The 9,859-nt window shown below is 36.2% G+C and overlaps 3 non-coding genes across 3 annotated transcripts; all 3 read right to left on the reverse strand.

Moving 5' to 3' along the window:
• Positions 1 to 56: 56 nt before the first annotated feature.
• LOC127965802 (5S ribosomal RNA) lies at positions 57 to 175 on the reverse strand. The gene has a single exon (XR_008155488.1). It is a non-coding gene; the product is annotated as a 5S ribosomal RNA (ribosomal RNA).
• A 367-nt stretch (positions 176 to 542) lies between these two features.
• Positions 543 to 661, reverse strand: LOC127965656 (5S ribosomal RNA). The gene has a single exon (XR_008155373.1). It is a non-coding gene; the product is annotated as a 5S ribosomal RNA (ribosomal RNA).
• A 366-nt stretch (positions 662 to 1,027) lies between these two features.
• Positions 1,028 to 1,146, reverse strand: LOC127965657 (5S ribosomal RNA). Its single transcript, XR_008155374.1, has one exon. It is a non-coding gene; the product is annotated as a 5S ribosomal RNA (ribosomal RNA).
• Positions 1,147 to 9,859: the final 8,713 nt, after the last annotated feature.

Here is a 9,859-nt window from a genome sequence, read left to right on the forward strand (position 1 = left end):
GCATTGACTCTATTTTTTGGCAAAATTATTATATACTAAGTGACAAATTTCCAAAAAGCTTACAGCACCTGGTATTCCCAGGCGGTCTACCATCCAAGTACTAACCAGGCCCAAACCTGCTTAGCTTCCGAGATCAGACGAGATCGGGCATAGCCAGGTTGGTATGGCCGTAAGCGAAGACTGCCGCAAAGAGAGGGCTATTTAGAGATCAGCCAATCTAATCGCCAGTACATTATATAAGTAGGAAAGAAAACCCAAAAGCTTAAAGCACCTGGTATTCCTAGCCGGTCTCTCATCCAAGTACTAACCAGACATAAAGCCTGCTAAGATTCAGAGATTGGGCATTGACTCTTTTTTTTTTCTTTTTTTGCAACATTATTATATAATTTGTGAAATTTTCCAAAACGTTTAAAGCACCTGGTATTCCCAGGCAGTCTCCCATCCATGTACTAACCAGGCCCAAACCTGCTAATATTCAGAGATCGGGCATTGACTCTATTTTTTGGCAAAATTATTATATACTAAGTGACAAATTTCCAAAAAGCTTACAGCACCTGGTATTCCCAGGCGGTCGACCATCCAAGTACTAACCAGGCCCAAACCTACTTAGCTTCCGAGATCAGACGAGATCGGGCATAGCCAGGTTGGTATGGCCGTAAGCGAAGACTGCCGCAAAGAGAGGGCTATTTAGAGATCAGCCAATCTAATCGCCAGTACATTATATAAGTAGGAAAGAAAACCCAAAAGCTTAAAGCATCTGGTATTCCTAGCCGGTCTCTCATCCAAGTACTAACCAGACCTAAGCCTGCTAAGATTCAGAGATTGGGCATTGACTCTTTTATTTATTTATTTTTGCAAGATTATTATATAATATGTGAAATTTTCCAAAAAGTTTAAAGCACCTGGTATTCCCAGGCAGTCTCCCATCCATGTACTTACCAGGCCCAAACCTGCTAATATTCAGAGATCGGGCATTGACTCTATTTTTTGGCAAAATTATTATATACTAAGTGAAAAATTTCCAAAAAGCTTACAGCACCTGGTATTCCCAGGCGGTCGACCATCCAAGTACTAACCAGGCCCAAACCTACTTAGCTTCCGAGATCAGACGAGATCGGGCATAGCCAGGTTGGTATGGCCGTAAGCGAAGACTGCCGCAAAGAGAGGGCTATTTAGAGATCAGCCAATCTAATCGCCAGTACATTATATAAGTAGGAAATAAAACCCAAAACTATTCCCAGGCGGTCTACCATCCAAGTACTAACCAGTCCCAAACCTGCTTAGCTTCCGAGATCAGACGAGATCGGGCATAGCCTTTTTTTTTTTTTTTTTTTAGCTTTTTTTTTTTTTATTAAGAAATTTCAATCAATAAAATACAATAGATTAAACACAGTCAATAGAAAATACAGAACATCGTCTTTACACATCTCTACATTACACATCTTTCCTTTACATCGATAATTTAAAAAACTCTTCCACTTTCTGGCAACTTCCACATTAAATAATTTAAAACACAACAAACTTTTGGGGTAAAAACATCATAAAAAGAGTCTAAAATCTTTACACCTTTAAAGTACACATACAGTCTTTCAATATATAATTCTGTTTTTCTTTTAAACACACTCCAAACATCCAACACAATTTTTTCCTTTTTAGCCACAGTTCTTCTGTCCCACATTGCACTTTTCATTAGCATTACACACAGATTAATGAAACTTTCGTTTTTACACTTTTTTTCCCAACCAAACATCACAACTCTGTTCCATTCCATTACATTTTCATCCCACTCCTCCGCCACATCTTTAATTAAACATTTACATTTCCTTAAAAAATCCTCTAGCTCTCTACAATGTAAAAACATATGTAAAATCCCCTCTTCCTGTTCCTGGCACACTTTACACAGAGCATTTTCTTCCATTCCTATTTTATTTAAAATAACATCAGTAAAAACCACTTTATGCCTTATAAAATACTCCAAACATTCCAATTTTGTTTCCACACATTTCCCCGTCATGTTTCTCCATATACACTCTATTTTTAAATCTTTGAATTTCTGCACCCAGTATCCATTTACAATCGGCTCTTTAAAAACATCATCTCTAAAAGCACAATAAATCATTTTCACAGTACATTCCTTAAAATCATACAGTTTTTCCCCTAATTTCACATTAATACATTTCTCTTTTGGTTCTCCTTCCATACTTTCTATTCTTTTAATCCACTCTTTAGGTATTGCATATTTAATGATTTCATATTTATTTTTTATTTCTTGTTCACTGTAATCTTCTTTTGCCTCTTCCATTGCATTCACAATATAGTGTGTCGGTAAAAATCCTTCTTTAAATTCATATAAAACATCTCTCACTCTTGTTATCCCCACATCCATCCATTTCTTTAAAAACAATTCTTGTTTTAAAATGTTTTTGTTTAAAAACAGAGGTTGATTTAAAATGTTTTCTCTCCCATGTGGATCATACTCTACTTTGTCTAAAAATTTTCCCCAGGCACTAAACATTTCCCTATAAAACTCTGGTAAGCACTCTGTCATCCAATTCTTAGTTTTCATCCATAAAATCCCATCCCCCATGTTAAAATCCCCACATTTGTTAAAAAAAATATTCCATTGTCTTTTTCCATGCTGTTTTGTGACCATCATCTAGATATTTTTTTACTATTTTAACTCTTAAGCTATTTTTTCTCTGTTCAACATCAATTAATCCCATCCCTCCTTTCCCTACTTCTCCTATTAATGTACTATATGCAATTCTTGATGGTTTACTATTCCATAAAAAATCTAAAAAACATTTTTTCAACCTTTTCTCCACCCACATTGGCATAGCAGTCACATATAAAACATACCACAACTTTGACACCATTAACACATTTAAAATTAAAACCTTCCCTTTTAAACTTAAAGTCCTCAATTTCCAAAAATTTAACCTTCTTTCAATTCCTCCTACTATTTCTTCCCACATTTTTTCTTTAACATTCCTTTCGTCTTTTCCCATTAGAACACCTAAAATCCTTATTTCTTTTGTTTCTTTAAAATGAAAATAATCAGTTAAAACATTTACTCCTCCAAATCTCACATATGTTGTTTTTTCTTCATTTAACTTGCCTCCTGATCCCCTACAAAACATCTGTACTACTTCCATTACTTTATTAACACTCTCTATATCCTTAACTATTATTGTTGTATCGTCTGCATATTGAAATATTTTTTCATTTCCCCCACTTCCTTCAATGTTTATCCCTCTTATGTCTTCATCTATTTTAACAACTAATCCCAATGGTTCTGCAACTAAAGAATATAAAAGCGCTGATAAAGGACATCCTTGTCTTATTGACCTAGTAATTATAAAACATTCTGTTAAAAAACCGTTACACTGTATTCTTGTTATTGCTCCCCTATATAAAATTGTAATCCACTTGACAAAATTATCCCCAAACCCGTACCTTCTTAAAATTCCAAATAAATAATCATGCTCCACTCTATCAAAGGCCTTTTCAAAATCCAAACTAATAACATATCCTTTTTTGTTTTTTTCTTTCATATATCTAATTCTATCTATTATACTTAAAGTTGTATCCGCTATATCTTTCCCTTTTACTCCATACACTTGGTTTGTTTTAATTATGGTTGGCATTACCTCTTTCAATCTATTGGCTAAAACTTTTGTTAAAATTTTCAAATCTGTATTCAGCATTGTAATTGGTCTATAATTTTTTAGGTCTACTTTATCTCCTTTTCTTTGATATATCAACTTTATTAATCCCATCCCCATTCTCTGATTCATTTCCTCTTTTTTAAAAATGTCTTCATATACTTCTTTTAAAATACTGGTTAAAAAATCTTTAAAAACTATATAAAATTCACTCCCCAAACCATCTATACCTGGACGTTTATTTTTGTTTAATTCACTTATTGCTCTTTTTATCTCTTCTTCCCTTATCTCTTCATCACACTCTTTTTTGTCTACTTCTCCTACTGTTGTTTTTATTTGATTTAGTAACTCCAATTTCTCTTCTTCCCTCAACCCCTCAGTACTAAACAGATTTTCATAATAAGCTTTTACTTCTTTTAATATTTCCTCATTTGTTTCCACCACTACACCATTTTCCCCTCTTATTTCTTTAATCATACCAGCTTTCCCTCTTATTTGTTCTAGATCAAAGAAAAACTTTGTACATTTTTCACCCTCCACAGTATATTTAGCTTTACTCCTTAGTCTTGCACCTTCATATTTTTCCTCTTCCATGTCTTTCAATAATCCCTCCAATTCTTTTATTTTTTGTATATCTTTCCCATTCTCATTTAATTCATTTTCCAATTTTTCTCTTATTTCTCTCTCCTTCTTCCTCTTACACATCTGTATTAATTTGCAATACTTTATCGTTAATTTTTTTAAATATTTAACATCTTCCCACCATATCCTTTTATCTTCACTGTACATTTCATTCTCCTTTTCTTTTTCAATAATTTCTTTAATACTTAACACATACTCCTCATTCTTCAAAACCTCTACATTTAAAACCCATACACCCGGCCCTCTTTTCACTGAACTCCAGTCTACTTGCATAAAAATTGGTTTATGGTCACTTAAACTTGATTCTTCATATTTAATGTTACCGATAAAACCTTCAATGTGCCTTGTACATAAAATAAAATCAATCCTTGTTTTACACATAAAATTCCCTACTAATTGCCTCCTTGAATACTCTTTCTTTTTTTCATTTCTTTCTCTCCATACATCAATCATATTATTTTCTTCCATTAATAATTTCAGTTCCTTTCTTCCTTTATCATTTTTAAAAACCATTCCCTCACCAATTTCTAATTTACTGAAAACAGTATTAAAATCACCCATCATAATAACTTCTTTATGCTTTTTTAAAAAATCTCTTAATACATTAAAATATTCCTTCTTTTCACTCTCTACAGTCGGTGCATGAATATTAACTACAATAATTTTTTTCTCCTCATACTCCATTTCAACCGCAATACATTTCCCATCTATGTCATTATATATTGTTTTACATGATACCCCACAGTTTTCTTTTATGAAAATCACAACTCCTCTTCCCAGCCTCCCATCACCATTGTTATAAAAAATCTCTCCACTCCACCTTTTCCTTATTTCAGTCATGTACTCTTCCCTCCAGTTAGTTTCTTGTAATAAAATCACATCCTCTCCTTTACACATTTCTTTCACTTTTTCAAATTTTCCTACGTTCGAAAGCCCTCTAGCATTAAAAGTAACAATTCTTAAAAGCATAAAACATATAAAAACATGCATAAAACCCATAAACTCAGTCCATCTCCTCCACACCCTTTAGAAGCTCATACTTATTTGCACACTCAATCCCATCTTCTTTAAGCATTCTTTTTCTTGCAGTATCAAGATTAGGTATTACCTTTACAGATCTTCTTCTTTTTGATGATTTCCCCTGCGTCTCCTCATTTTCTTTTCCTTGTTCACACTCTTTTGTAGCATCATTAATTTTTATCGCGTCCATCTCCTTTTGCACACTGTCCGTCACATCCATCGGTGTACATAAAATTCCCTCCTGTTGTGCATCACTCAGTACTTTATTCCTTTCATCAACCAGTTCCACATTATCCAAAGCATTTTGCAAGCTGTCTGTCAAATCCATCTGTGTCCAAATTCCCCCATCCTGTTGTGTTTGTATGATTGGTTCGGTACACTCTTTCTGTTGTTCTATATCCTTATTTAATTCCAGTCCTTCACCACGTACCCTTTCTCCAACGTCTCGCTGCTCGTTGTCTCTTTCATGCACCTGCCCGCCCACCTGCTGCTGCTCCTCCTCCTCACCCTGCATCCAACACTCACACTTATTTAAAACCAAATTGCACTCCGGGCACGTCACAGCATTGCAGTTTCTCGCGAAGTGGCCTCTTTCCTCGCATTTATGGCACTTAAACTCCGGGCAGTCCTTCACCACATGATCTGGGCTCATGCACAGCCGACAAGTCTTCGACTGATGGCTGTGCATCACCCGAAAGTATTGTGGACCCTCTGCCGTTTCTATTTTTGTGCTGTATGGTAGGGAGGCCACCTCCTTCGGAAACCGCACCTTTACATATCTTGTCCCATCCTCGATGCTGGTGCCCGGATAAACACGCCGCTTTATTTTTGAAATTGGGGAAACCCCCCAAACCTCCAGTTTATTTAAAATCTCTTCATCAGCAAGGTAGACGGGCAGATGCATGAAAGAGACAACATAATCTCTGTTTTGCAATTTCTTTATCTCACAGTTCACTCCTTTAATTAACAATCCCTCAGTCAGTTCATCACAAGTTTCTTCTTTTTCCATTGTCAGTTCATATTCCTTTCCTTGTCTTGGCCTCAGTGCTAAGATTTTACCATATCCACATTTGTCCGTCACCGCTTTAATAATATCCACAGCTCTCACCTCACTTACATTCTCCACATTCACAATCACAGTCGCCTCCTTTAAGTATTTCCTTTCACTAATTGTATATCTTGCATCTTGATTTTTACCGTGTCCTGCTCGTTGTCGATACTCCAGTCCAGTGTCGTTTGCCATGCGTCTCTCTCCAGCCAGTCCAGTGTTGTTTGCCATGCGTCGCTCTCCAGCCAGTCCAGTGTTGTTTGCCATGCGTCTCTCTCCAGCCAGTCCGGTGTCGTTTGCCAAGCGTCTCTCTCCAGCCAGTCCAGTGTCGTTTGCCATGCGTGTCTCTCCAGCCAGTCCGGTGTCGTTTGCCATGCGTCTCTCTCCAGCCAGTCCAGTGTCGTTTGCCAATAATCCATCCATTGTACAAAAACACAAAAAAATAAAAATTAACCACCCTCCAGACAGCAAAATGCTGCTGTTAGGTGGTTTAAAACTGAAAAACCACACAAAACATAAACTAAAAGTCCAAAAACAACTCACAAAACAAACACTTACAGAAAAATCAAAATGGAGGAGAGCCTTCCTCTCCCAACTGCAGCCAACACTTCCTGTAGCTCTCTAGCGCCCTCAGGTTGGTATGGCCGTAAGTGAAGACTGCCGCAAAGAGAGGGCTATTTAGAGATCAGCCAATCTAATCGCCAGTACATTATCTAAGTAGGAAAGAAAACCCAAAAGCTTAAAGCACCTGGTATTCCTAGCCGGTCTCTCATCCAAGTACTAACCAGACCTAAGCCTGCTAAGATTCAGAGATTGGGCATTGACTCTTTTATTTATTTATTTATTTATTTATTTTTTTTGCAAGATTATTATATAATTTGTGAAATTTTCCAAAAAGTTTAAAGCACCTGGTATTCCCAGGCAGTCTCCCATCCATGTACTAACCAGGCCCAAACCTGCTAATATTCAGAGATCTGGCATTGACTCTATTTTTTGGCAAAATTATTATATACTAAGTGAAAAATTTCCAAAAAGCTTACAGCACCTGGTATTCCCAGGCGGTCTCCCATCCAAGTACTAACCAGGCCCAAAACCGCTTAGCTTCCGAGATCAGACAAGATCGGGCATTTTTTATTTTATTTTTTTTTTATTTACAAACTTAAAAGATTACATTAAAAACATTGTACACATTTTCCACAGAACCATGACAAACAAAAGAGACAATCACAAAAACAATAACAATCATTCAAATTTCTCCCATATCCAAGTTACACCATCTATTTGATACTGTCACATTGTGTCCTTCTACAAATATATTACATATTGTTGTATACATACAATTCCATTTTGTTTTGTTAAATTAATTATATTTTAAAATTCAGTTTAGATGACAACCCTCTAACTTTAATTGAAACCAAACATAAATTACTCATAATGAAATAAAATAAAAAACACAAACCAAAACAACCCATCATCCATATGTGGTCTCTCTTAATATCTAGGAATTTACATCTACTTTATCTTCAATTAGCCTTGTTCTGTCTTCTCTTCTTAACTTTTGTTTCTTTAATACTTGTTCAATATTTATTTGTGGTACTCTTATCATTTTACGTCTTCTGTTCATAATGCCCAATGTTCTGCTTTCAAGTTCAAGGTTAATTTCATCAGTTTCCTCATCGCTTACCTCCTCTTTATTCCAACCAGCTGCAATTTCACTCGTTGTTGCACATTCCTTTTCTTTCATTTGTCCATCATTAGCAATTGTTTGTTGTATCTCAGTCTCCATTGTATGCACTTCAATTTCTTTATCTGCGTTATCCTCTCTCCTCGTGGAGTCCTCCTTTCCTTGCTTCCTTAAATCATCAGAAATCCCATTCACCTCCTGTATTTCATCTTTCCTTCTATTTCTGCTTGTCTCCTCCATGTGCTCCTGCACTTCTATCTCCATTTCTGCATTGTCCTCCTCTTCAGATCCACACGTACACCTCATCCATGTCTTTTCACAGCTTTGGCACCGCAGGGCTTGGCAGTCCCGCGCAAAATGCCCCTGTTCCAGACATTCTCTGCAGGTATATTGAGGACAGTCCTTTTTTTCATGCTCTGTGCTTGTACATATTCTGCAAGTCTTTAGCTGGCCATCATGAATTACTCTGAAGTATTTTGGTCCCTCCTCTGTGTCAAATCTCACATTGTATGGCAGAGTCACAATGTCCTGTGGGAATTTTACTCTTAAAAACCTTGTTCCATCCGCAACAGTGGTGCCAGGATAATATCTCCTTCTTAACGGGAGAATAGGATTTACTCCCCAATCCACTAGTTTTTGAATGATTTCATCATCTTTTATGTAGTTTGGCAAAAGCAAAAAAGAGACCATTCTTTCAGTTTTACATAGTTTTTTGATCTCACAAAACTGTCCATCAATCAGTAATCCATCTATTAGCTTTTCACAATCCATCTCATTCTCCATGGTTAGTTCATAGTCAACATTACTTTTTTTCCTCAGTCCATACAGCTTTCCAAAACCAGTTTTCTCTTCCACAGCCTTTATTATCATCATCACAGATATTTTTTTTTCTGGATCATTAACAGTCATTGTTAGCGTTGCTTCTTTTTTGTAGTCTCTCTGATATTTCGATTGGCTTTTTACCTTTTTCATTGTCTCATTTCTTTGGACTGCTTCTTGTCTTCCATCAGTATAATCTCTTGTTTGTTTACCTTGACTTGTATATAGCTCTTCTGTTCCTTTACTCCTTGCATCCATTCCCATCTTCTTTCTCCTTGTGGCAACCATTGCCCATGTTTCTTTGTCATCTTTATCCTTTCCGTTGTCCATTTCTTTGTTTCTTTCAGTGTAGTCGTTGTCCTCAGTCTCTTGGTCTAATATCCGTTCCGATTCAGTAACTGTAATATCCGTCATTTTGAAATAAATAAAACCCCAGACAGTAAAACTGTCTGAGGTTTAAACAAAAAATAAATTTAACTTATAAATTGTAAGTAATTATCAAAAGAAAACACAATAAAACCAAACTAGGGGAGAGCCTTTCCCTCCCAAACTGCCACCTCACACTTCCTGGATCGTACCAACTCAGAGCATAGCCAGGTTGGTATGGCCGTAAGCGAAGACTGCCGCAAAGAGAGGGCTATTTAGAGATCAGCCAATCTAATCGGCAGTACACTATATAAGTAGGAAAGAAAACCCAAAAGCTTAAAGCACCTGGTATTCCTAGCCGGTCTCTCATCCAAGTACTAACCAGACATAAAGCCTGCTAAGATTCAGAGATTGGGCATTGACTCTTTTTTTTTTTTTTTTTGCAAGATTATTATATAATTTGTGAAATTTTCCAAAAAGTTTAAAGCACCTGGTATTCCCAGGCAGTCTCCCATCCATGTACTAACCAGGGCCAAACCTGCTAATATTCAGAGATCTGGCATTGACTCTATTTTTTGGCAAAATTATTATATACTAAGTGACAAATTTCCAAAA

This window comes from Carassius gibelio, chromosome B9 (genome assembly GCF_023724105.1).
Source record: "Carassius gibelio isolate Cgi1373 ecotype wild population from Czech Republic chromosome B9, carGib1.2-hapl.c, whole genome shotgun sequence".
Taxonomy (NCBI): Eukaryota; Metazoa; Chordata; class Actinopteri; order Cypriniformes; family Cyprinidae; genus Carassius; species Carassius gibelio.